The following is a 24243-nucleotide window of genomic DNA, read 5'->3' as shown; positions in this document are numbered from 1 at the left end:
GGATATTGACAGTTATTACGAATTTCCTGAGAGAAACAACATTAAGCAGGCTCGGTGGTCAAGCTCATTAAGTGATTGACATTCGATATCGTCGCCAAAGTTCCCGGGTTTGAGTACCGTCCTTGTCGGGGGTGTTTGACTATTTCGTCATCAATTTCATGTAATGGTCACTCGTCCTTATCGTCGCGATCATCGAACAGGGAATAAAAATTATAAAAATAAATACGATGGAAGAGTACTTATTTCATCTCTCACGAAATCTCCTACAAAACCGGAATATATAAAATACATGTATATTCATTCACATACATTTTCGATTTCTATATTTAACTAGTCGAGACCGAGAACGGGAGAGCAATTTTCAATTCGACAAACCGAGAGGCGGAGAAACTGTCAAGTCTCGTTTCTTCTTGTCACCTCCGTAATCGAGTTGTTCTGTTTGTCATTGGCTTTGTATTGGCAATTATTGTCATTATTCTTCCCCTGCAGGTAAACCATAACGATGAATTATGATGTAATGAAGCAGATAAAAGGGCAAGAACAAGAAAGTCATGCCTGTTCGGGACTCCAACCCAGAACCTTATGTAACGAGATTTGAAATTCTGGAGAAGGCGTCCGTGTTTCGCTTGGTTTTCTCTTTCCTCTACTTCTCTTATATTATCATACATGTATAATAAAAATGGATCTCATACGATATGTTGCGATTCATAATTGTGCTGGTTAGATGCTACAGATGTGAACTCCAACCTGCAATATATTATTCCCTTTTGTTTCGTATCTGGTTGAACATGAAATTTTCTTACACTGTGACAATTTCTTTCTTAGTTTTGGTTTGGTGCACAGATATGCTAATCTGGACTCGACCTTCAGTTTAAAGTGGGATACTAACCACTATGTGCATCCATCGTGTATCAAACCCGGGATCCACTGATTACAAGGCGACGACGTTATCACTACTCCATCGAGGAGGCCCCATGACAAAATGTTATTCACTCGATCTCTACCATAATTTATTTCAGCATTTACATTTTCGTTTTCTTCTTCTTTTTTCCTTTTGTTAACTACTCTTATACAACTCTTTTTGCGTCTTCGAATTTCTTCTTGTTTCAGGAAAAAATAATACATGCAGGCTCTATAAAAATCCCCCGTTCAAATAGATAAAACGTTCACTCTCGAGAACTAATTTACATGTTTATCACTAACGTAACCATTAGAAAACTATTGAAATGGTAACTGATATAACTGCAGATGAAACAATACTTACAGCCACTAACGAAATATCTATTCTTGTGTAGCCTCACAGACAAGTATCTGGTGAGTCATTCACTCTTGCTGACTACGGGCGAAGGTCACTGAACTAAAGGGTGGTGGCAAGCAAGCAGGCTTCTGCTCTACCAAAGACGAGGTCACGTGTTCCAGTTATCAATGGCGTACGAAATAAGGAGGAACACAGCTATCTGACGTATGTTTTGGTCCCGTCATTGCACGTAGACAGTGGCGTATGCTGGTTCTAACGAGTGGGTAATCTCCGACCTTTTGATCCTAAAACTCCAAAAGTTTCCGTGCAATTTATGTCACGCTCCATATTGGATTTAGGAATATTGTGTCGGAATGTTTGTCTTATTGCTACGATCACAATCAATTAATTCTCGTTATTGCAGTTTAATATACGCGTAGAATTTCAAATAATAAAACAAGACAGTATTATAAAGCTATAAAAAAACAGCCTGTGAAATATAAAAATGAAAGACGTGCACTAGTGAAATAAAAACCCGCAATATTAATTTAAGTGCAAAATTCAACTTACACCAGGACCCGATTACTTGTGCCGTACCACATCCAAAGCACGCTGTTTGTCCAGTTGCACGTCAATACGTGTCTGGGCGAAAGATTGCAGCTTAACAAAGGAAGTTATGCGACTTTTGGATTTTTCATGTTTGGCACAAGTGTTGCAAAGATTACAGTCACGCGTCCATACATTCTTTTCAGCCCCGAAAAGTAAGCACGGCGAACAAAAATGCAAAGCTTATTAACACTTATACTTCCTGTCAACCATGGTGTTTTGTCATAATTTGCTTGCGAAAATGCCTCACATATTCCCGATTTTGTCTTTGTGTGTAGAAATAAGTTCAAGCGATGACACTGGCCTACCTGTATTAACAATTTGCAACTTCTCCTGAAAAGATCTTGTTCCAAAAGGTTTCACCAGCAAATCTTGTATCACATCCATTACCCTTTAACACAGCACTATCACGACAAACACTAACACCTAAATAAATAATAAACACGAAGCACAGCACGAAGCCAACGACTACACGCATTCAGTTTCACGCGCCAAACTTCTGTTGTTGTGTTCCTGGCTCAGAATGAAATTCCCTATGAATAATAAAAAAAATCCCTTTCCGAGCTCGAAATGACAGGTTTTTAAAAGTTCGAATCATTGCAGGTCAGAGTCAGAATTTTATTTCGGGATGGGGATCATCCCTTATTAGCAGCCGCCACATAAATTTGAAACAGTGGGGTTAGAAGTCCTGAAGATGAATCTCAGATTATTACAACGTATTAAGCAAAGTGTTTAATCCTGCTAATGAAGTAAAATGAATTACCACTATACACTTTTTAAATTAGATATTTGTAGGATTTCGGGGAGAGGGGGTTCCCTTTAAAAAAATATTCAGTTCCGTGAGAGAAGTATTCTCGCTGCTTTTGAAGATTAGAGAGGAGAAACAATCACTATTTTTGTAAATACAAGGATGGGGGGAGTCAGCAAATAGGTGCTTTAATTGCTTAAGCCTTGAATTTTAATTCAGTTTGCTTCATCTTCAATATTTAAGCTTTTCCCTTTTGATAAATTTATGTTCAAGTAACAGAAATCAGCAAGAGAGAAGCAAATGTAAAGTGAAAATTAGCGTAGAATTGGTTTGCCCATGTTATTCAGTTTTCCTGTTCTTCGCACTCTACCGGGTATGTTTTCCCTAGTTGAGCGGAGGGAACGGGAAAGGCTCTCAAGGTTGAGAGTGCGACCGGTGGACTCTCACAAGAAGGAGCTTACCCTGGGCACGGAATCACCGCGCTTGAAAAGCAGTGTTTCCTCCCCCTCTTTCCTTTCTCCTCCCTCCTCGCCAAGGGTTGTAAGGAAAGCGGGAGGAATGACGTCAGGGTGAGATTCCCTGAAGTCATTCCACCGGCTGGAGAAAGGTTCCCGGACATTCGGTGGCAAACGATTGGAAGTATTCGCGCGCTGGAAGCAAGGAAATGTATGCATCGAAATTGGTTTGGAAGAATATTGCGAGGAAATGTATATATATATATATATATATATATATATATTTAAAAAAAAAAAGAAATACAGCCGGGTCATCTGCGATTACCTAGATGACCCAGAGTATACGCCGCTGCACGTAGAACACTTTATCGTCGTGGCCTTGAAGTTCCCTCAGGGCACTCCTACGTAAAGGCTTCTCAGCTAGAAGGATATCTTCCCCATTGAGTGGAGGAAAAGTGGGTGCGTATAGAGGTCCCTCAACTTTCGTATTCTGTTTCATTTCAGAACCCGTGCTGTATCGTCGACTTAATCCAATCTATCCGATGTAGGTTTTAGGTTCTGTTTCTGTTCGGTTTTTTCACGTTGTCTTCCTGCTTATGTTATTCGCGACGAAGGCTCTGGATTCGATAATCTGGACAATAACGGGATTGTGTTGGTTGCTTGATTTGGTGACTTAAGTTCACTTTATGTCCTGTTAGGCTAATCGTGAATGGACCTACAGTTTAAAGGGGGATCCGAACCACTATGTTCCTCCACCGAGTATCGAACCCGGGATCCCTTAATTACAAGGCGCCCACGATCCCACTCCGCCATCGGGGATTGTGTTCGCAACGAATGAATCAAATTTGAGTGATATGATATGCAACCATTGGAAGACTATTGAAAGAAAAGCTACGGGAACCTGCCAGTTTTTCTACTGCAGACAGGAAACCATAAACATGCAAGAGAAGCTTATATTCTATGAAACCTGACGCTATGTGCTCGAATACTGGCTATATGTAATCCATAGAGGCATAGCAACGTTAAACAACCTCTTATATGATACATATAGGTTTAAAAAGGTCGAAATACAAAGATTGTGTGCGCCTCACTGATCGCGTAGTGGTAAGGCCTTGTAATCAAGGGGTCTGGGGTACGATACCAGGTGATCGCACATAGTGGTTCGGATCCCACTTTAAACTGTATGCACTTCAGATTAGTCTATCTGTGCCGGTGACTCAGTCGGTAACGCGTCTGACTACCATGCTATAGGCCCCGGGTTCGATCCCCGGCCGGTTCAAGCCCGGGAACTTTTCTAACGTTGGAAGCGGCCCCGGCGCCCACCCAGCGTCGAATGACATGGATACCTGGGGGTAACCCTGGGGGTAAAGGCGGTCAGGGGTGTGATGCTGATCACATCACCCCCCACTCACGAACGAATCAAGAAAGTATGGGGCGGCGTGATGCTGATCACATCACCCCCACTCACGAACGAATCAAGAAAGTGTGGGGCGTTACCCCCACACCCCCTATACGCCTTCATGGCGTAGCGCTAAGCACAGGTGAGAACTTTACCTTTTTTTTTTTGCATAAAGTGGACTTACAACAAAATTTAAAATTGCGATAAAGATTATGATAAGGTATTAAAGAATTGGGTCTACCAATGACCTTGTTAACGGTGGAAGCGGTCCCGGCTTCTACCCAGCGTCGAATAACATGGGTACCTGGGGGAAACCCTGGGGGGTAAAGGCGGTCAGGGGCGTGATGCTGATCACATCACCCCCACTCACGACCGGATCAAGAAAGTGTGGGGCGTTACCCCCACACCCCCTATACGCCTTCATGGCGTGGTGCTATGCACAGGGGAACACTTTACCTTTTTACCTTGTTAACTAATATTCTTAATTTCAGTTTCAAGATGAAATCGGCTACGAAATAAAAGGAGTGGGTTCATATTTCTGTTACGAAATTCCACTTTTGTAGTAGACCTGTGCCACACTAAGATGTGACATAATAAACAAATCTGAGACACTTTCAAAGTATTAAATTGCTATCTACGTATTTGGGAACAATCTTTCAATATAATATTTTTTTTGGACGCGTCAAATCATAGTATTTAATTCCTGTTTTAGCAGCTTTAAGAAACCTGATTTTTTGGGGGGCGGGTTTACAAATGCCCTTTCTGCTCCCGTCAAGTTACGCCTTTGAAAAAACAGGAATTCAAAGTAAAAGACTGTCCCGACTAAATCGGGAGACACGTCTGATAGATTTACAATTGGGAAAATCATAATTAAGCGTGTAGTTGAAAACAACCTATTTTCATATATTGCATGCAGCTCTACTTTTTCTGCAATGTGGATCAAGAACTGGGGACGTGGAGAAGCACAACACTCCACGTAACCAATAGTCACGTGACCCTCTTTGCTTTCCTGTCATGTTGACCTTCGCGTGGAACACATTTCTCGGTGTTAAGACAGGCAAAATCACCCGATCATCAAAGGGTGCAATATGTGTTGCCTACCCTCCTGCATTACTTGCTCCTATTAAAGCCTTATGGGTAAGAACTTTTTTCCATGACTGTACAGTTAATGAGATAGTTAAGTATAAATTAGATGTAGTAGCTGTCCAGGAAGTTAGGTGGCCAGGAGAAGGGAATTGTAAAACTAAAAATTATACTTTTTTCTATGGTGGTACTGAAAATCATAATTTTGGAACAGGCTTTTTCATAAATAATAGAATTATCTCGGCTCTTAAAACAGTAGAATTTATTAATGAAAGGATATCATATGCAGTTTTACAGGGTAGGTGGTGTAAAATTATTTTAATAAACATACATGCTCCAACGGAAGATAAAGATGATAATACTAAAGATGATTTTTATGCAGAGTTAGAACAGGTCTTTGATAAATTTTCTCAGTATGATATGAAAATTCTGTTAGGTGACTGTAATGCACAGATTGGCAAAGAAGACACATTTAAACCCACGATTGGTAAAGAAAGTCTTCATGAATTAAGTAATGATAATGGTATAAGATTGATTACTTTTGCAACCTCAAAGAATTTTATTGTGAAAAGTACCACTTTTAAACATAAAGATATCCATAAATATACCTGGTCTTCTCCAGATGGTAAAACTCATAATCAGATAGATCATATTCTCATTGATAAGAGAAGGCATACTAGTATAATTGACGTTCGTACACAAGACTCGCAGTGATAAATCATAAGCAACAAAATCTAAAAGTTCTAAAATTTAATACAGGAATATTTGCTGATGAAAGAATTAAGAAAGATTACCAAATTAAACTGTGAAATAGATTTGATGTTTTACAGGATTTAAATGAGGATGAAAATATAAATGAAACAGATGTAAATAAGAATTGGGAGCACATACGTAATGCAATAGAATCAGCAGCTAAAGAAAGTATAGGATACAATAAACCAAGAAAAAGTAAGCCATGGTTTGATAATGAATGTCATAATCTAATAGAAATAAGGCATCAGGCTAGACTTAGGTGGTTAAATAACTCTGATGATACAAATCTAAGCAATTATAATAGAATAAAGCGAGAAGTTAACCGCACGTTTAGAAGTAAAAAAGAGGTTATTTGAAAAGCAAAATTAACGAAATTGGAACAAACAGCAAAAACAAAAATATCAGAGATTTATATGAAGGTGTAAATGAATTTAGAAAGGGGTGGCAACCTAAAGAAAACTTGATAAAAGATAGAGACGGTGATTTTCTAGCTGACCCAAGTGAAATTCTAAATAGATGGAAGAACTACTTTAATGACCTTTTCAATGTTCATGTAGGAGATAAATCAGAATTAAATGAAGTACACACAGCAGAACCTTTAGTCCCAGAACCTAACTTGACTGAAGTTAAATATGCTATTAGAAGGCTAAAGAATAACAAAGCATCTGGCATTGATTTAATACCAGCTGAGTTAATTAAATATGGTGGAAATTCGTTAATATGTCAAATTCATAAATTAATTTGTTTAATATGGAATTAAGAAGAAATCACTCAACAGTGAAAAGAATCCATAATTATTCCTGTGTTTAAAAAAGGTGATAAAATGAACTGCAATAATTACCGTGGAATTTCTCTACTCTCAACAACATATAAAATATTATCTAACATTATTTTAACAAGATTTACCCCATATGCTAATGAATTTATAGGTGATTATCAATGTGAATTTAAACGTAACAGATCAACAACAGATCAAATTTTTCACATCAGACAGATACTTGAAAAAAAGTGGGAATATAATCAAAATGTCCATCAGTTATTCATTGATTTCAAAAACGCATATGATTCGGTCAAAAGAGATAAATTATATAATATATTAGTCGAGTTTGGAATACCTAAGAAGCTTGTTAGTATGATAAAAGTATGCACCAGTGAAACAGAAAGTAAAATTCGTGTGGGTATTAATGTGTCTGACAAATTTACAATTCATGATGGGTTAAAACAAGGAGATGCATTATCTCCATTGCTCTTTAATTTTGCGTTAGAATATGCTGTTAGGAAGGTAAAAGAAACTAAAGAAGGACTAAAATTAAATGGTGTGACTCAGTTGTTAGCATATGCAGATGATGTAGACTTACTGGGGGATGATGTAAATACAATTAAGAATAATGCTCAAATATTTTTCAAAGCAGTTAAGAGATAAGTTTGGAAGTTAGCATGGAGAAAACTAAATATATACGTACTTACAGGCCGAAACCAAGTGTTAGGAAATAAATAAAATCAAATTATTGATAACAACTCGTTTGAACCAGTTTCCAAATTCAAGTACTTAGCAGTAATAGTAACAAATGAAAATGATATTAAAAAGGAAATAAAAGCAGGCTCAATTCAGGAAATGCATGTTACTTTTCTCTTCATAAACTTTTGTCTTCTCGTTTAATATCTAAGAAATTAAAGTTAAAATATACAATAGAGTAATTTTGCCTGTAATATTATATGGATGCAAACTTGGTCCCTTACATCGAATGAAGAACATAAATTGAGAGTATTTCAAAATAAGATCCTTAGGAAAATATTTGGACCTAAAAGGGATGAGGAGACAGGTGAGTGGAGAAGATTACATAATTTAGAACTACATAATTTGTATTCATGTCCAGATATTATTAGAATGATTCAATCAAGAAGACTTAGGTGGGCAGGCCATGTGGCACGAATGGGAGAGGAAAGAGGCGTTCACAGGATTCTTGTTGGGAAACCTGATGGTAAGAGACCTATAGGAAGGCCAAGACGAAGATGGAGGAACAACGTTGAGATGGACCTAAAGGAAATCGGTAGAAATGGAAAAGAGTATAGATAGGGACAGATGGAAGGCCTGTGTTGCTGCAGCCATGAACCTTGGGGTTTAAGAAGGCTAGAGAGTTAGTTAGTTAGTTTTACTATTTAACTGTTGTGTTGATCATGCACGAGTATATGTAAAGTATTTTGTATTGATCACGCAGAAGTGTGTTTTGGTATGATTGTATATGTGTATTGTGGTTATTCTTATATGCATGGATACAGGTTATCAATCATTTTCATTGCCTCATCAATTTTCGTTAGGTTAACCTTCATATTATTACATCAACTTCATGTTCTATGGTAAATTAGGATATGATTTTCTACTTGTCATTTATGTCCTTCTTTTTGGGTAACTGAAGTCACGATATCTATATATATATATGCAATTTGGCTCGGTTTACAAAAATTAATTTAATGTCAGGTGCCTTACTTTCTATTTACATACGCGTTATATGTCGCTTTGGTGTTGTTAGTTTTAAGATGGTTTGTTTAAGTTGTGGTAAATTACAGAACTCATTCCTGTCCAAGGTTGAAGGGGCAATGCTCCCCCAGCCTCCTTGTGCTTGTGCCACTGTTAGTCATGTGTTGTTCCCATTTTTCAATATTTAATTGTGTTTTGGAAAGAAAATAATTAATTGCCCATTTGATACTTTCGGCACCATCCACAATGTCCCGTAACGCAGGTGTGCTGAAGTTACTCTACAAGGATTGAACCGATTAGCCTTACTGTGCATAAAATGGACTTAAAACCACCTCACAAGGATTGAACTTCGCACAATTTTTTTCAGTATTATTTTTAAATGTGTACTAGTAACGTTATTTATTATATATGTTCTATATAGCATCTATGTTATTTTTTCGATTCACGTTCAATTTTTTGTCACTCATTATGTACTTCATCTGACTTCCCTATAAGAGTTATTACGTGGCTTCCCAAGCTTATATTTTCTCTAAATCCAATCTTCACAAACCTCTACTTCTATATATATAGGTAATATATGCGTTTCTAGATCAATTGCTACCCTGCTTTTCGTAATATGGTTGATGTACGTACGTTTAGTTTTTAGTTTTGATTTGGTGTTTTAAGTCCACTATATGCACAGTAAGGCTAATCGAGACTGGACCTACAGTTTAAAGTGGGATCCGAACCACTATGTGCCTCCACCGGGTATCGAACCCTTGATTACAAGGCAACGACACTACCACTGCGCCATCGGGGAGGCACGTTTAGTTTTGTGAGCCACTGTCTATTGGGGCTAGGACTAACAATGCCAATTTCAGTCACAACTCTTAGGCCAAGTAATGGCAGATGGTTAGTTCTATTTACATTTTTTATCACATTTCAATCCATTTTTGCCTTTTCGCATCCACTTCAAATCAATTTGTCCACAGTGGAACGCGCTTTGCTGCTGAATGCTTGGGGCTGTAGTCTCCCAGGCACCCCTAAATCCAACCCTTGAGTACTCAAGGTGAACTTGGTTGAAGTTAACCCTCTTGAGCCATATTTTCGAGAAGAAAATATGTTAAAATATATCAATTAAAGAAAGAAGTACCCTTTTTAGGAAACAGCATGCTGGTGTTAACAATGTGAAATGTTTCCCGTAATACAATACATTGAAACTTTCCCCCTCCCCAACACACAGAAGAAAAGGATAACAAAACTCAATGAGCATTAATTATGGTATTATCTCTCCCGGACATTTTATAATATGTGACTACTTATTACGTCCTCTCCTCCCAAATTTCTAGATTGGGTGTTTCTATAACTATGGAGACGTTTTATAGTAGGGCACTTCTTACCTTCCTTACCTAGACATGTCCAGGAGATAATATACCATAGTTAAGTTCCATTATTTTTCTTCCCACTTGTGCTTTCTGAGGGAAAAAATTCTACTTTGAAAAGCAAAAGTTCATAATAGACCTAATCTATTGTACTTTATCCGGGGTCCTATCACATTTTCATCAATTCATTCTCATTGTCGAGATTAACCCAAGTGAAGGAAAGACGTAAAATACCAAATATAGAAATAGAAAGTACATGGTAACATATAGAAAAGCTCATGTGCATTTCATAAACAAATACGATTTATTTAAATTAGAGGACATATACATTATAGTAAGTTCATTAGAATTTACAAGTATTTTGTTCTCATGACAATAATACTCATTGGTAAATTTTCCTATGTACAATACAGCCTCGAACTTAAAATTAGCAACATTTTAAAGTTCGGAAGTCTTTCTGTGATCAGTGCACGTTGACAGTCTTGTTGTTGAACTTCGTAGTTGATCCGTTTCCTTCTATTTCTTGGTTGAAGTTATGTAAGTGGATCTTGTGTTAGGTACGTTGACCATAGTTCGTTGAAACAGTTCTGGTATGTTACCTCTTTGTACAATTGGCTCCTCTTTGGATGCTGTCGAATTAGTTACACTCTGAAAATATAAGAATATTTGAATAAGAAATTACACCTCCAAGCTTCATATGACAAAAAAATGTACAATTTTCTTACAGTTTCATTTACAATAGTATTGGAAAATTGTATATATTACTCAGACGTTTTCTGCAGGTATGGTTTGGATAGCAAATTTTAATGATACAACCACTTTTTAAAACTTCATTTTTTAAAGGAATTAGTGAACATCGACAAATGTTTTTGAAACTTTTAAACATAATTCTTTCGATATCAATATTTCCTTTTTTGTTTAAAGATGATTATCGTCATCATAGAAGAGTAAATGTCACTCTCCTATAGCAAGGTCACCTAATCGCAAGTCGCAATAATGGCGAACGTCGTATATTGCACCGAATATATAATCGTTTGAGAAGCAGAGGGATGTAACTCCAATTTATAATATATATAGGTGAGAGGAAATAATGTGTTCTTAGGTATATGTCTGACTCTTAAGAAGAGACAGTAACTGTCAGATGCGTGACTTCACCTTACGTCGTTCTGCCTCCAAAGATAGCTCTTCAGAGGAGTTTATTTAAACAAAAGTTAGATTGGAGTTGCATTCCCCTGGTTCTCATACGACGATATGTTAATATTGTTTCGAAAGCCATCTTTCAAATTTCAGATGCATCGTCGGTGGAATTTTACAAAATACATTCATGCATTTAATTAAACACGAAATTAATAAATGATTAATTAGAATTTTTGTAACTGAATCTAGTGCAAAGAAAAGCCGGAATGCTGTAGGACCGCCTTTAGCTTCCAAATCGGCCTGCAATCTCCGAGGAATGGACAAATACAAGTCCTCGATGGTGGATAATGGGATGTTGCACCATTCTGCATGCAAAACATGGTCACAATCCTTCTCAGAGTCCGTATGTCTCTGTCACGCAGTGTACATTTTCGTCAAGGCAGGTGTTTATCTGATGATGTCTTTCCGGACACACTATTATATCATCATGATCTTGGTAAGAGTCCCTCTCGATAGGCCAAAAAACATGACTACTTTGATAACAGAGGTCCCTGCAAGGCGGGCACCATAAATTTGCACTCTTTGAAACACTGTCAGCTGCTACATGATTCAGTATCAACTGCACTACACGCTATCTACAGTGCAACTGTCGACTCCTAACATGCCGACAGGGTTTTCTTCTTCTTCTTTCTTCTGGCCCTATGAAACGTATGTTGATTTTGGCAAACTGGTATGATTGTCTGTACTGAAACTTTGTTATAACATTATGCACCAAACTGACTATTATATTCACGTTTGAAGAAAAAATATTGAAGAGCAGTATGCTCGGGTGGGAAAACAGCAGTTGGATAGTTTGGTTGAGTTCTGTTTTTTAAACTTATATCGTGATGTGACATCTTCGAGCATACCCATAAAGTATCCACAAGATGAGGGTGTAGGGTCATGTAGAAGAGCTGGAATGGATGTGGGAAAGGGGATAGTCAATTTCAAAAGGCTGTTATAAAGTGTTTGTTGTACCCTGTAATAGACAGGGCACTAGAAAGAAAGGTGGTTTGCATATTGTTCTGGGGCACCACAGACACAGTCTTGTTGTGTTGTAACACTTACTTTGGCTAGATGTGCATTTGTGCGTACATGGTCTGTGCAAAATCGAATATTAAAAATAATAACAGATCGAGGTAAAGGCAATTTGAAGTACCATGGTTTAGAAACAGTAAGCTCATTTATAGGTGTTTCCCTTGGTTTGTAGTTGATCAGAACACTATTCTCCCCACAGTAATTGTATTTTTTTCAACTCTCGGTAGTAAATCAGTATACGGAAGTCTATTGATAGTACTGGGTGCTGAAGTTCGGGCCATTTTAGCATATACCGTATATACATTTTATTATTGGCAATATTATTATTATGTGCTTTTACATAACTAAATTGAACATCAATGTTGTGGTTACGAACTAATTGTACTTGTTGGAGGATGAGGGTTAAGATACATTGATTGGTTACAAATTCTAGAATACATATGTGGTGTAGTGCCATAGAACACTTTGTGCATCAGTTATTACGAGAAGTTTTTTGTGATTAATTTCAATAGCATAAATGATAGCTTGATATATTGCATTTCTTTCAGCTGTAAATATCGAAGAATCATCTGGTAAACCAAATTGTTTAATGATATTGTATTCTGGAATATAGTATGCACACTCGACTCCATTCATATATTTTGAACCATCGGCATAGATCTGTAAATGTTGGGGCCAATGTTCCCTGTACATTTCATACCGTCCAAGATCTCGTAGATGTATCTTTGTTTGTGGTTGTAATGGAATGGTTAATTGATAAATAAGGGGATGGGGGAAAGTAAAAACGTTTTGGTGTGCTGCAGTGTCTATATGATAACAATGTATAAAATAATATGAGTTAAATTGTGGGTCTATTACATCTGCAGCTAACCATTGTTTTTGAATCTCAAATAAATTATGGAAGGGTTGTAGGTGATTTTCTTTTGTTTTATGAATGTATTTATTGGTGAGTAGTAGACGTCGAAATGATATTGACATCTCACCACTCTCCATGTACACACTAGAAGGCATGAGGCCTAAGCATATTCGTAAAGCCCTTCTCTGTAGGATGTCTTGTTAAGAAAATGTTGTTTTGCACTGCCATAACAGAATGCTTCATAGTCAAAATATGTACGGAATCTATTTTTATAAAAGAGGAGTTAGATTCGAGGTTGTCCACCCCATTTCGTGGTGGTCATTCCTCGTATAATATTTATGACATTTCTACCTTTGTTACATAAATAAGAGATGTGAGGTTTCCATGTTAATTTCCGGACAAACTGTACTCCTAAGTACTTGGTGGTTTCGACTACGGGAATATTGGATATGTGGTGAAGATTGTTGGGGTAGATATTGTTATTTTTTTATTGAATAAAATTATAGCATATTTATGTGCACTAAAAGTGAGTCCCTTAGAATGTAACCAATCTTGCAGAGTTGTTATTAGATGCTACATGCCTAAGATTCCTTGTGTGGCATCTGGTGTGATTTTATAAAAACAAAAATCATCTGCATATTACAGGAAGTTGAAATCATGGAAATTTAAATCATGAATATGTTGGATATAAATATTAAACAATAAAGGGCTGAGTGGGGCTCCCTGTGGGATGCCCTTCGATGTAAGTCGAGGAGGGCTTAGAATAGAATGGAACCATCCATATATGGATCTATTTGCATATAGTTTCCAAACAATCAAGGATAACTGAAAAACTAAATATGCTGACCAAGGCAGTAATTTATTTTATTATAAAACTTAAACTAAACGTAACGTTTCAACCTTCTACCAAGGTCTTCTTCAGACTCTGCACCAAGTACAAATGTAACAAGATACAAAAAAAGGACAATATGTATACACAAACATAATTCCCTCCAGACTATTAGAAAGTTGTTCTGGAACATTCTAGCAGGTGGCTTTCTCTTGTCAACTGTACATTCACCTAAAAGGCTAAACATTATTTACTTACATCTTGAATGTGGTTGGACTCTTTATCTCACGTTCTTTTTCCTTCATTCTTCTTCCCTCTTCTTTCCTCTTTCTCTCTTGTCCATTCCACTGTTTCTAACACCTTTTTCCATTCTTTGTTTAACATCAGTCCCCCATTCCAGTTCATTGTGTCTTCTTCACCTTTTTTTATCTATTTCCTTGGCCTCCTTCCATTTTCTCACTAGTATTCTCTTCTCCCTTCCTATCTCCTTAGCCTCATCCCACTCTATTTCATGTCCTGTTTCTCTCGTGTGTTTAAATATCGAATTTCTCTCTCTCTCTTAAGTCGTACATCATCCCTATGTTGTTTCAACTTGTCTTTCAGCCTCTTTTTCGTTTCTCCTATGTACACACTCTGACATTCTTTACATTTCACTTCGTAGATAATCCCTTCCTCTTCCTCTTCTCTGTTTTCCTTTTTCTTGTTTGCATTCTTCGCTATTCTTAAGATGCTTCTCCCTCCCTTCCTGTAAGTTTTAATGCCCGCTTTCCTAATCACTTTGCATATCTTTCTAATAACTTTCTAATAGTCTGGAGGGGAGTCATGTTTGTTTACATATATTGTCCTTTTTGTATCTTGTTACATTTGCACTTGCTGCAGAGTCTGAAGAAGAAGGTTGAACGTTACGTTTAATTTATGTTTTATAATAAAATAAATTACTGCCTTGGTCAGCATATTGAGTTTTTCATATCATGGAAAAAGGGCTTAATGGTGTTATACAAGGACAACTGTGGGTGAATATGAAGATTGTGTAACTGGGTGCATAATTGATGCAAATTAACTGAATCATAAGCTTTTTCAATATCCACAAATAAACTATAGAAATAGGAATTTGTAACATGGCTATTTTGTATCGCTCCACAAAGGGTGGCAACAGCATCTTGACTACTGTGTTTGATTCGAAAGCGCATGTGAATGGGTTGAAAAATAATTCTTTTTTCCAGAGTCCACGTGAGTCTATTTTGTAAAGTTCTTTAAAATACTTTTTCAAAAACTGAAATTAGTACTATGAGACGATATGATTGGGCTAGTTGTGGGGGTTTATTTCCTATCTCACGGCGCAAAACAAAATAATGTCGCACCACTTCCGATTTCAAGTGGAAAAATGGCGTCGATATGACCCGTTCCGATGTCGTGTTGTTTCCATGTTTTTGTCCATACCCTGTAGCAACAAATAGAAGAGAGACACCGAATTTAGGTTAAAGTACGGGCTACCAAAAATAGAATCGCCTCCTCGATGGTGTTGCGCTAACGCTGTCGCCTTATAATCCCATGTGGAGTCTAGTCCAGATTCGCTTATGTGAACATAAAGTTGACTTAAACCTTGATAGAACTTATTTATGTGTGAAAACTAAGTCATGTGATCAAAGTGTATTATAAATATCCGCGAAACCATGACTCTTTTCGATTTGTTATTGGTATTTTGTTAACCTTCTGCTGCATTTAAAGTGCGAATATCCAAGGCACAAACCGAGTACGCAGAATCCTTACATACTTACTCCATATTTTCGTCATAGCTTATACTCTTATAAGAACTCAGAAAGGAGCATAATTATATATTCTTAGTCTATCTCGTTACTGTAAAGGAGTATTATGCACCTTATGTTGGCAGAGGTACAGACAAGAATAATTTAATGTAATTTTGGAATAGTTGCATATGTTTCTTGAGTGTTCAATACAACAAATAGATATTGCTCTATCCTATTGAATACATGTAATTACTTTACAAAAACTTGATTCTACATACCTCTTCTCTATCATGTTCCAGCGTTGCGTTCACATTGTAGGGGTTGACAGTGTTATCTGCATTGTTGCTTGACGCGCATGTTTGATTGGAAACCAGCGGACTAGAAGGAAAAATAAAAAAATAAACAAGTTTGTCATATAACTATAAAAATATCATAGTTCTAAGCTATTTCCTGATTCATATGCTTTTAATGTTCTGTTATTAAACAAACGGAATACTGAGAGTTGAATATTGAATTATTTATAGAACCTGGGAACTTTTGTTTTCAATGTTTAAATTATTGAAATGACCAGACAGTTGTGTTATCTATGGTAAATCACCAACAGACAATATTTTATTTATCAAGATATATTTTCCCAATGCATAAATTATCTTGAAACAAGCGGTTCCCAGGTTCAAACATTCCCTCTCCAAACTGTGGGCTTGGTTCGATTCATATTAGCGTATATGCAAAATCCATAACAATAAAGAAGCAAGTGTTGTCGTTTTAAAACTTTACGTTAATCTTAAGCTGTTTTTGTTAAATGATTTTCTTAGTGTAACATTGCCTCTATTAGAACGTTCGCGAAATACACTTGTCCTTATTTAAGAAAAACTGTAACGTTAAGCATTCGACTTTTAGATCTCGTTGAACCAAATTTAGACTACAAATCTTTTGATCAAAGAGAAGGAAACTTTGGAGATTGTTTGAAATTTGTAACTGAATCAGTGAACTTAAGTAGCGTATGAGTACGATAGTGGATGTTGGTGTTTAATATTCATAATTAATTTGTATGTACTTAGAATTTTTTTGCATGTATTAAGAATTCGTTTTGCATAATTTAGAATAAATTTGCATATTATTAGAATAATTTTCATTTTTGTATCTGCATATTTATAACTTTGATGTAAATATGAATATCTATTTTATGTAAAATATGTAAATTGAAGATAATTAGTGTTACGAAATGCGTATGAGTACGATAATGGATGTTGGTGTTTAATATTCATAATTCATTTGCATGTACTTAGAATATATTTGCGTGTATTTAGAATTCATTTGCATAATTTAGAATAAATTTGCATATTATTAGAATAATTTACATTTATGTATTTGCATATTTATAACTTTTATGTAAATATGAATATTTATTTTATGAAAAATATGTAAATAGAAGGTAATTAGTGTTACTAAATGTTATGCATATGATTTTATGTTCATTACTGTAAGGTATGAAATGTATAAAACGATAATATTAATGTTTATAATATTGGAAATAAGATTTTACGGTTTGTTAAACGCTATGAAGGGTGTTGATGGGTAATGGTAAAGGTCCAATTACGAATTGGGACGGTTCCGGCACTCGAACCCGCTACAGTATATGTAATGATAATAATTATAGTGTACTATGTAATAGAGTTATACGGTATGAAAGACGATAGTTCGACACGCTACACAGAAAACGGTGAACTCCGCGCTGGTAGACGACAAAGGAATTTGGGGGATGTGCGGTCAAGGTCAAATGACGTCAGAACGCCAAAACAAATAAAGAACCCGATTGACCAATCAGAAAACGCGTCGGTAGATTTTAAGAACCGGTTTTTTCAAGGATTACTAGAATGCAGGAACAGGGAAAAGGTATACAACACCGTAGCACAGGACAAGGGAGGGATTGAACCAGACCACAAAGGATGTCTGGAACTACGCGGTCAAGGTCAAATGAAGCTACGCGTCGTTTGTAGAACCGGTTTTAGCTAATTAATATTCCGCTCAGGGTGGCCTCCGTGGCACTGAATACTGTGGCATGGGGGTTAGGGTAGAACGCTTACTTGTTAAAAAATGTTTCTGTGAAAGTTGCAAAGTTTACCCAGAATACAATAAAAAAGGATTTTGGGATACCCAATTAGATTGGAGCGAGAATTTTACCCTTAACAAGGAGAACGAAGCGTTGGGGTTTTATCCGAATTAGGAAGAAGGGAAAGCTATCTGGGACTGGGCCTAAAGTTTTTATTATTTGCCTTTATCACGCGGTGTCGAACCTCGGACCCTTTGATTAGTGACTTAGCTAGTAAATTTATATTTCTGACTGTTTTTTAAATTATAAAATTGAGTTTATTTTTACCAAACTTTGAATTTGTGTCCAATATTTTTCACGTATCTTTACTCAAATAACACAATTTAAACGATTCTAGCAAGAGTTTTTGTTATATGTTGGACACACAATGAGTGTTTAGTCAATTTCTAGCTTATTCTTTTTTTTAAGTTTAGGATTATTATTACTTAAATAACACAATTTAATCTATTCAGATAAGATCTTTTATTATATTTTGGACGCACAAAGTGTGTTTTGTCAAGTTTTATTTTTTTATTTACAGGATTAATATCCCATATTCACAAATTTTTAACATTTAAAAAGTTTTGTTTTTATTTAAATTATTTAAAAAACACTAAAGAAAAAGTACTTTTGGATAAAAGTTATTTTATAGTTTACGCTTTTCAAATTTTCATTATGCTATGTTTTGTGTTGTATTTCTATATGTATTTATTTAAGTCAGGTGATGCCTGTTATGTAGGAATGTTTGTTTATTTTAGAGTTTGCTGTGTGTTTTGTTACTGTTATACTAGGTAAAGGTTTCTAAATATATGAGGTAATGTTCCATACACTTTTGTTTTTGCTGTTTTGGAGATCATGTGATCAGCACCACACTCCAAGTGCCTTTACCCTATGTACCCAATTTTATTGAGGCTTAGTGAATCCTAGAGGCTATTTATGCAGGAGGGAGGGCTTGAAAATTTCGATCTTAGATATCCCACAACTATTTGTTAGAGTATTTGAAAGGATATTTTATACTTGTTATATGCCACAATAATATCAAAGCTTGCTTATTTTTTTATGTCTGTAACGCTATTATTGTATTTTTAGCTAAGGCTTACTGGATAAAGTGCACAAAATCTTTATCATTTCGACTATTTGCACTTGAGACATTATATAAGGCCAAACCTTTACTGTAACTAAAATTATTATGTGTGTATGAGGACTGAAATGCCTTACCGAGGGGTCCATAACTGGATGCTTATGAACATTGTTTCTTTTCTCCCTTAAATATAACCATTTAACAATATATTGACATTTCACAGGACAAGACGAAGTTCACAGACGACTATATGGACAATAGGTTTACTTGCCAAATTTTTTTACTATGCTAGAAGAATAATTTAGCCTTATAGCCCTCTTCAAGGTATTTTTCAAGTATTACTGGTTTTCATAGGTACATCAACACTGGGGTTATTTGCTTTACTTTATTATACGAGGCTACAATCACTAACTGAGAACTAAAAGTCTCTGATTGAAGCTAAAAGCTTAGGCTGTAACTAGGCACTTAGCATGTATATCGACAATTTATAGGACAACACGAACCTTACAGAGGATTGTAGGTTACGTAGGATCACACGCCAGAGCCTTATTAGCCTGCAAGAAGCACTTAAGCTAATGCTACGAGGAAATAAGGTTGATTTTTTACGGTTTCACAAGAAGGTTATCCTTTATATACCAAATATTTGCTTTGTCAAGTAACAACATGCACCAGAAGCATACAGGCCAACACTAATTAGATTTTGATTTATACTATACCAGGCGCTAAATTTAGCAAGAACTATGAATTACGCAAAAACCAGATTACCCGATTTAAATCTCAAAAACAGATTTTTCTATGTAAGTATATAGTTATTGACTGCATTATTTAACATATCTAGCAGGAAGATAGCAAAATTCACAAAATGAAGTTATATGACATAGGTGGTTTCAGATATATAAAACGAACAAATATAAGATTTTACTTTTTTGCTTTTGAGACCAATCGCTACACTAAGGATAAATAGAGAGAAAATATAGCGGAGGAGAAGCAGTTACCAAAGTTTTGGACTGCACATAACTTAATTAAACCACAGAGATATTACAGTAGGTGTAGGTTTTACCACCAGAACAATCCTACCATAAAAATACTGGTTATGCTGTACTGTTACCTAAAGATGCTGATATTTGAGAAATTAAAAGCTTACTTGCGAAATTTGAAGATAAATAATAATCTGTTAGACTGTATTAGACATATTTTATATTTAGTCTGCACAAGATCCGATGACAAAATATAAAAATTGTAACCGCCCGGACAGGGCTTCGAACCCTGGAGAAATAGGTGAAAAGCCTAACTATTTTAATAAATTTTATGTAATCATCATTCATCAGTATGAATGATGAAATCAGGCTAGACTTAGGTGATTAAATAACTCTGATGATACAAATCTAAGCAATTATAATAGAATAAAGCGAGAAGTTAACCGCACGTTTAGAAGTAAAAAAAAAGAGATTACTTGAAAAGCAAAATTAACGAAATTGAAACAAACAGCAAAAATAAAAATATCAGAGATTTATATAAAGGTGTAAATGAGTTTAGAAAGGGGTGGCAACCTAAAGTAAACTTGATAAAAGATAAAGACGGTGATTTTCTAGCTGACCCAAGCGATATTCTAAATAGATGGAAGAACTACTTTAATGACCTTTTAAATGTCCATGTAGGAGATAAATCAGAAGTAAATGAAGTCCACACAGCAGAACCTTTAGTTCCAGAACCTAACTTGACTGAAGTTAAAGATGCTATTAAAAGGCTAAAGAATAACAAAGCACCTGGCATTGATTTAATACCAGCTGAGTTAATTAAATGTGGTGGAAATTCGTTAATATGTCAAATTCATAAATTAATTTGTTTAATATGGAATAAAGAAGAAATCCCTCAACAGTGGAAAGAATCCATAATTGTTCCTGTGTTTAAAAAAGGTGATAAAATGAACTGCAAAAATTACCGTGGAATTTCTCTACTCTCAACAACATATAAAATATTATCTAACATTCTTTTAACAAGACTAACCCCATATGCTAATGAAATTATAGGTGATTATCAATGTGGATTTAAACGTAACAGATCAACTACAGATCAAAATTTTCACATCAGACAGATACTTGAAAAAAAGTGGGAATATAATCAAAATGTCCATCAGCTATTCATTGATTTCAAAAAAGCATATGATTCGGTCAAAAGAGATAAATTATATAATATATTAGTCGAGTTTGGAATACCTAAGAAGCTTGTTAGTATGATAAAAATATGCACCAGTGAAACAGAAAGTAAAGTTCTTGTGGGTATTAATATGTCTGACAAATTTACAATTCATGATGGGTTAAAACAAGGAGATGCATAATCTCCATTGCTCTTTAATTTTGCGTTAGAATATGCTGTTAGGAAGGTAAAAGAAACTAAAGAAGGACTAAAATTAAATGGTGTGACTCAGTTGTTAGCATATGCAGATGATGTAGACTTACTGGGGGATGATGTGAATACAATTAAGAATAATGCTAAAATATTTTTTCAAAACTGCTAAAGAGATAGGTTTGGAAGTTAACAAAGAGAAAACTAAATATATGCTTACAGGCCGAAACCAAGTGTTAGGTAATAATCAAAATCTAATTATTGATAACAACTCGTTTGAACCAGTTTCCAAATTCAAATACTTAGGAGTAATATTAACAAATGAAAATTATATTAAAGAGGAAATAGAAAGTAGGCTTAATTCAGGAAATGCATGTTACTTTTCTCTTCATAAACGTTTGTCTTCTCGTTTAATATCTAAGAAACTAAAAGTTAAAATATACAAAACAGTAATTTTGCCTGTAGTATTATATGGATGTGAAACTTGGTCCCTTACATTGAAAGAGGAACATAAATTGAGAGTATTTGAAAATAAGATCCTTAGGAAAATGTTTGGACCTAAAAGGGATGAGGAGTCAGGAGAGTGGAGAAGGTTACATAATTTAGAACTACATAATTTGTATTCATGTCCAGATATTATTAGAATAATTAAATCAAGAAGACCATGTGGCACGAATGGGAGAGGAAAGAGGAGTTTACAGGATTCTTGTTGGGAATCCTGATGGTAAGAGACCTGTAGGAAGACCAAGACGAAGATGGAGGGACAACGTTGAGATGGACCTAAAGGAAATCGGTAGGGATGGAAAAGAGTTTATAGAACTTGCTCAAGATAGGGACAGATGGGAGGCCTGTGTTGCTGCAGCCATGAACCTTCGGGTTTAAGAATGCTAGGGAGTTAGTTAGTTAGTCATCATTCATCCGCATCGTCGCGATTATCCTACAGAGGAAGCAAGCGACGAAACTTAAGAAAAATGGAAAAATCAACATGTCGATTAGTGCAATGTGGCAGATGAGTTCCGAAAAATAGGAAATATAAATATTGAAGCATACCTAAACTTTTCATTGAAATTATTGGAATAATAATTTGAGTTTTGTTGTATTGTCTTCGTACCTTGGTATCACGCTCTCGTTCCTGGGTGTGTCGCAGTAGCTTTCCAAATCTTGTCTTGAACACCCTTGCGTGCAACAATGGTTAGCCAATCCCCTGCTGGCAATCAGTGACTTCGCTTGCTCTCTGATCAAGAAGTCTGAAAGATTAAGAAATACCAAAACAAAATCAGTGCCAGAAAGAAGAAAAGTTATTTTCAACGATTTAACGAAAACCCTTGGATGTCTGCAACGTGGAGATACTGTACAGTCAAGTGTGTTGCCAAGATATCAGGATTTACACAAATACGTCGTCTGCATATATCCACACGCACATTTGTGTCTGCTTGTACTACGTCACGGACACTGCCGGCTTGTAATGAATAGTTATAAGCCGGCAGTGTCCGTGACGTATACAGGATACTCAAGAATTAGCTTCATCTGAGAGAGGTGACAAAACTGTACTTCCCCACTGCGTGAAACGTTAAATTTTCGCAGACATTTCTTAATTATATTTTCCAATATACGTAGTTTTACATTCTTGGTTTGAGTTGCTGTTTTAAGTCCACTTTATGCACAGTAAATTTTTACCTTCTTAATCGATTTGAAGTACCACTTATGCTTGCAATGTGAGCAGGAATACATCATGTAGTGTAGAGGGAGATAATTTCCATAACATCTCTGGCTGTTCTACATTTGCAGTTTGTTAACAAACAAGTTTCTGACGTCATTTTCATTAAAGCAGCCTTTCTGGGCAAATTCACGAGGAATGTCTAGTTGGTCTCCACAGAAGTTATGAATGAAGTACAAAAAACCAAACCAAGAACTTGAACCGACAAAAGTGGTTCGTTAATCGAAGACTAAAATTGGTAAACGCTGTAAGTGCCACAAGAATTCAAACACCGTTTTCCAGGTTAAACTGTGAAATGTGCCATGCTTGATAATGTGGTAAACGTGAAAAGTGGCTGGTAGTCCCTTAAGTAGTTCAAAGGGCGTGTAAAAAGGCACTAGTGTGAACGTTCGTACGGGCTGATGTGCTGAACGATGCGATTTCCCAACACTTTCGCTTTTGGCACTTACAACGTTTACCACCTTTAATCCTCAACTAAGATAAATTTTCGAACCACCTTCCTAGCTAAACGCTTAATACAGTTAACCCTTCCTTCTAATGAGAAAAGACAGTTACCACATCTTATCCTTCTACGATGTGGCAAAAATGCAAATTCTTCCAGCCATCTAGTTTTGTGTCGCCGAGTGTAGTATACTTAATAATAGGGCAAGGATTTTCATGACATAGCTATATATATATATATATATATATATATATATATATATATATATATTTTGATAAGTGTGACATGTTCCCTAAATATATATTGTGAAGAACGTATTTAAATTAAGATGCTTTTCAAGGGCATGTTTAGGCATGCTTGGTAATTTCTACGAGATAGAGCATATTTTGATAAATCTTTGGTCAAATTCAGCTACTTTCGAATTGGATTTGTTCTTACTCCCAAAACAAAGGGAGTCTGTTCTCCATTGCAAAATTTTATTGCGAGAAAAATATTCTCTCCATATTACAGAACTTGGGCCGGATATTTTTCAAATTACAGTATTGTATTTTTTTTAAATTTTAGGTCGTAAGAACATTTTTCTTTTGCATATTTTGGTGATTTTTGGGTCATAAAGGTCCTAGCCCTACTTATTTCCAAATTAATGGAACAGAAGTGTTTTTATCTATTTGTTTCAGAACATCGAATTTCAGGCAAGGAAGGTGAACCTACTAGTATATTATGAGCGTATCTACCACAGTTTTCTTACCTTCGTGTGATGATAATGCTAATGCCGAATGCTGAGGTCCAAGAAAACT

The 24243-nt window shown here is 35.8% G+C and overlaps 1 long non-coding RNA gene across 1 annotated transcript; it reads right to left on the bottom strand.

The window, feature by feature from the left end:
* Positions 1-10618: 10618 nt before the first annotated feature.
* Positions 10619-23564, bottom strand: LOC145988357 (uncharacterized). Its single transcript, XR_014441745.1, has 3 exons — positions 23560-23564; positions 16047-16146; positions 10619-10769 (listed from the first exon to the last, which is right to left on the bottom strand). It is a non-coding gene; the product is annotated as an uncharacterized LOC145988357 (long non-coding RNA).
* Between the last annotated feature and the right edge of the window lie 679 nt (positions 23565-24243).

Source organism: Lepisma saccharinum, chromosome 1, assembly GCF_977018435.1.
Source record: "Lepisma saccharinum chromosome 1, izLepSacc3.1, whole genome shotgun sequence".
Taxonomy (NCBI): domain Eukaryota; kingdom Metazoa; phylum Arthropoda; class Insecta; order Zygentoma; family Lepismatidae; genus Lepisma; species Lepisma saccharinum.
This window is presented reverse-complemented; position numbering and strand designations above follow the sequence as displayed.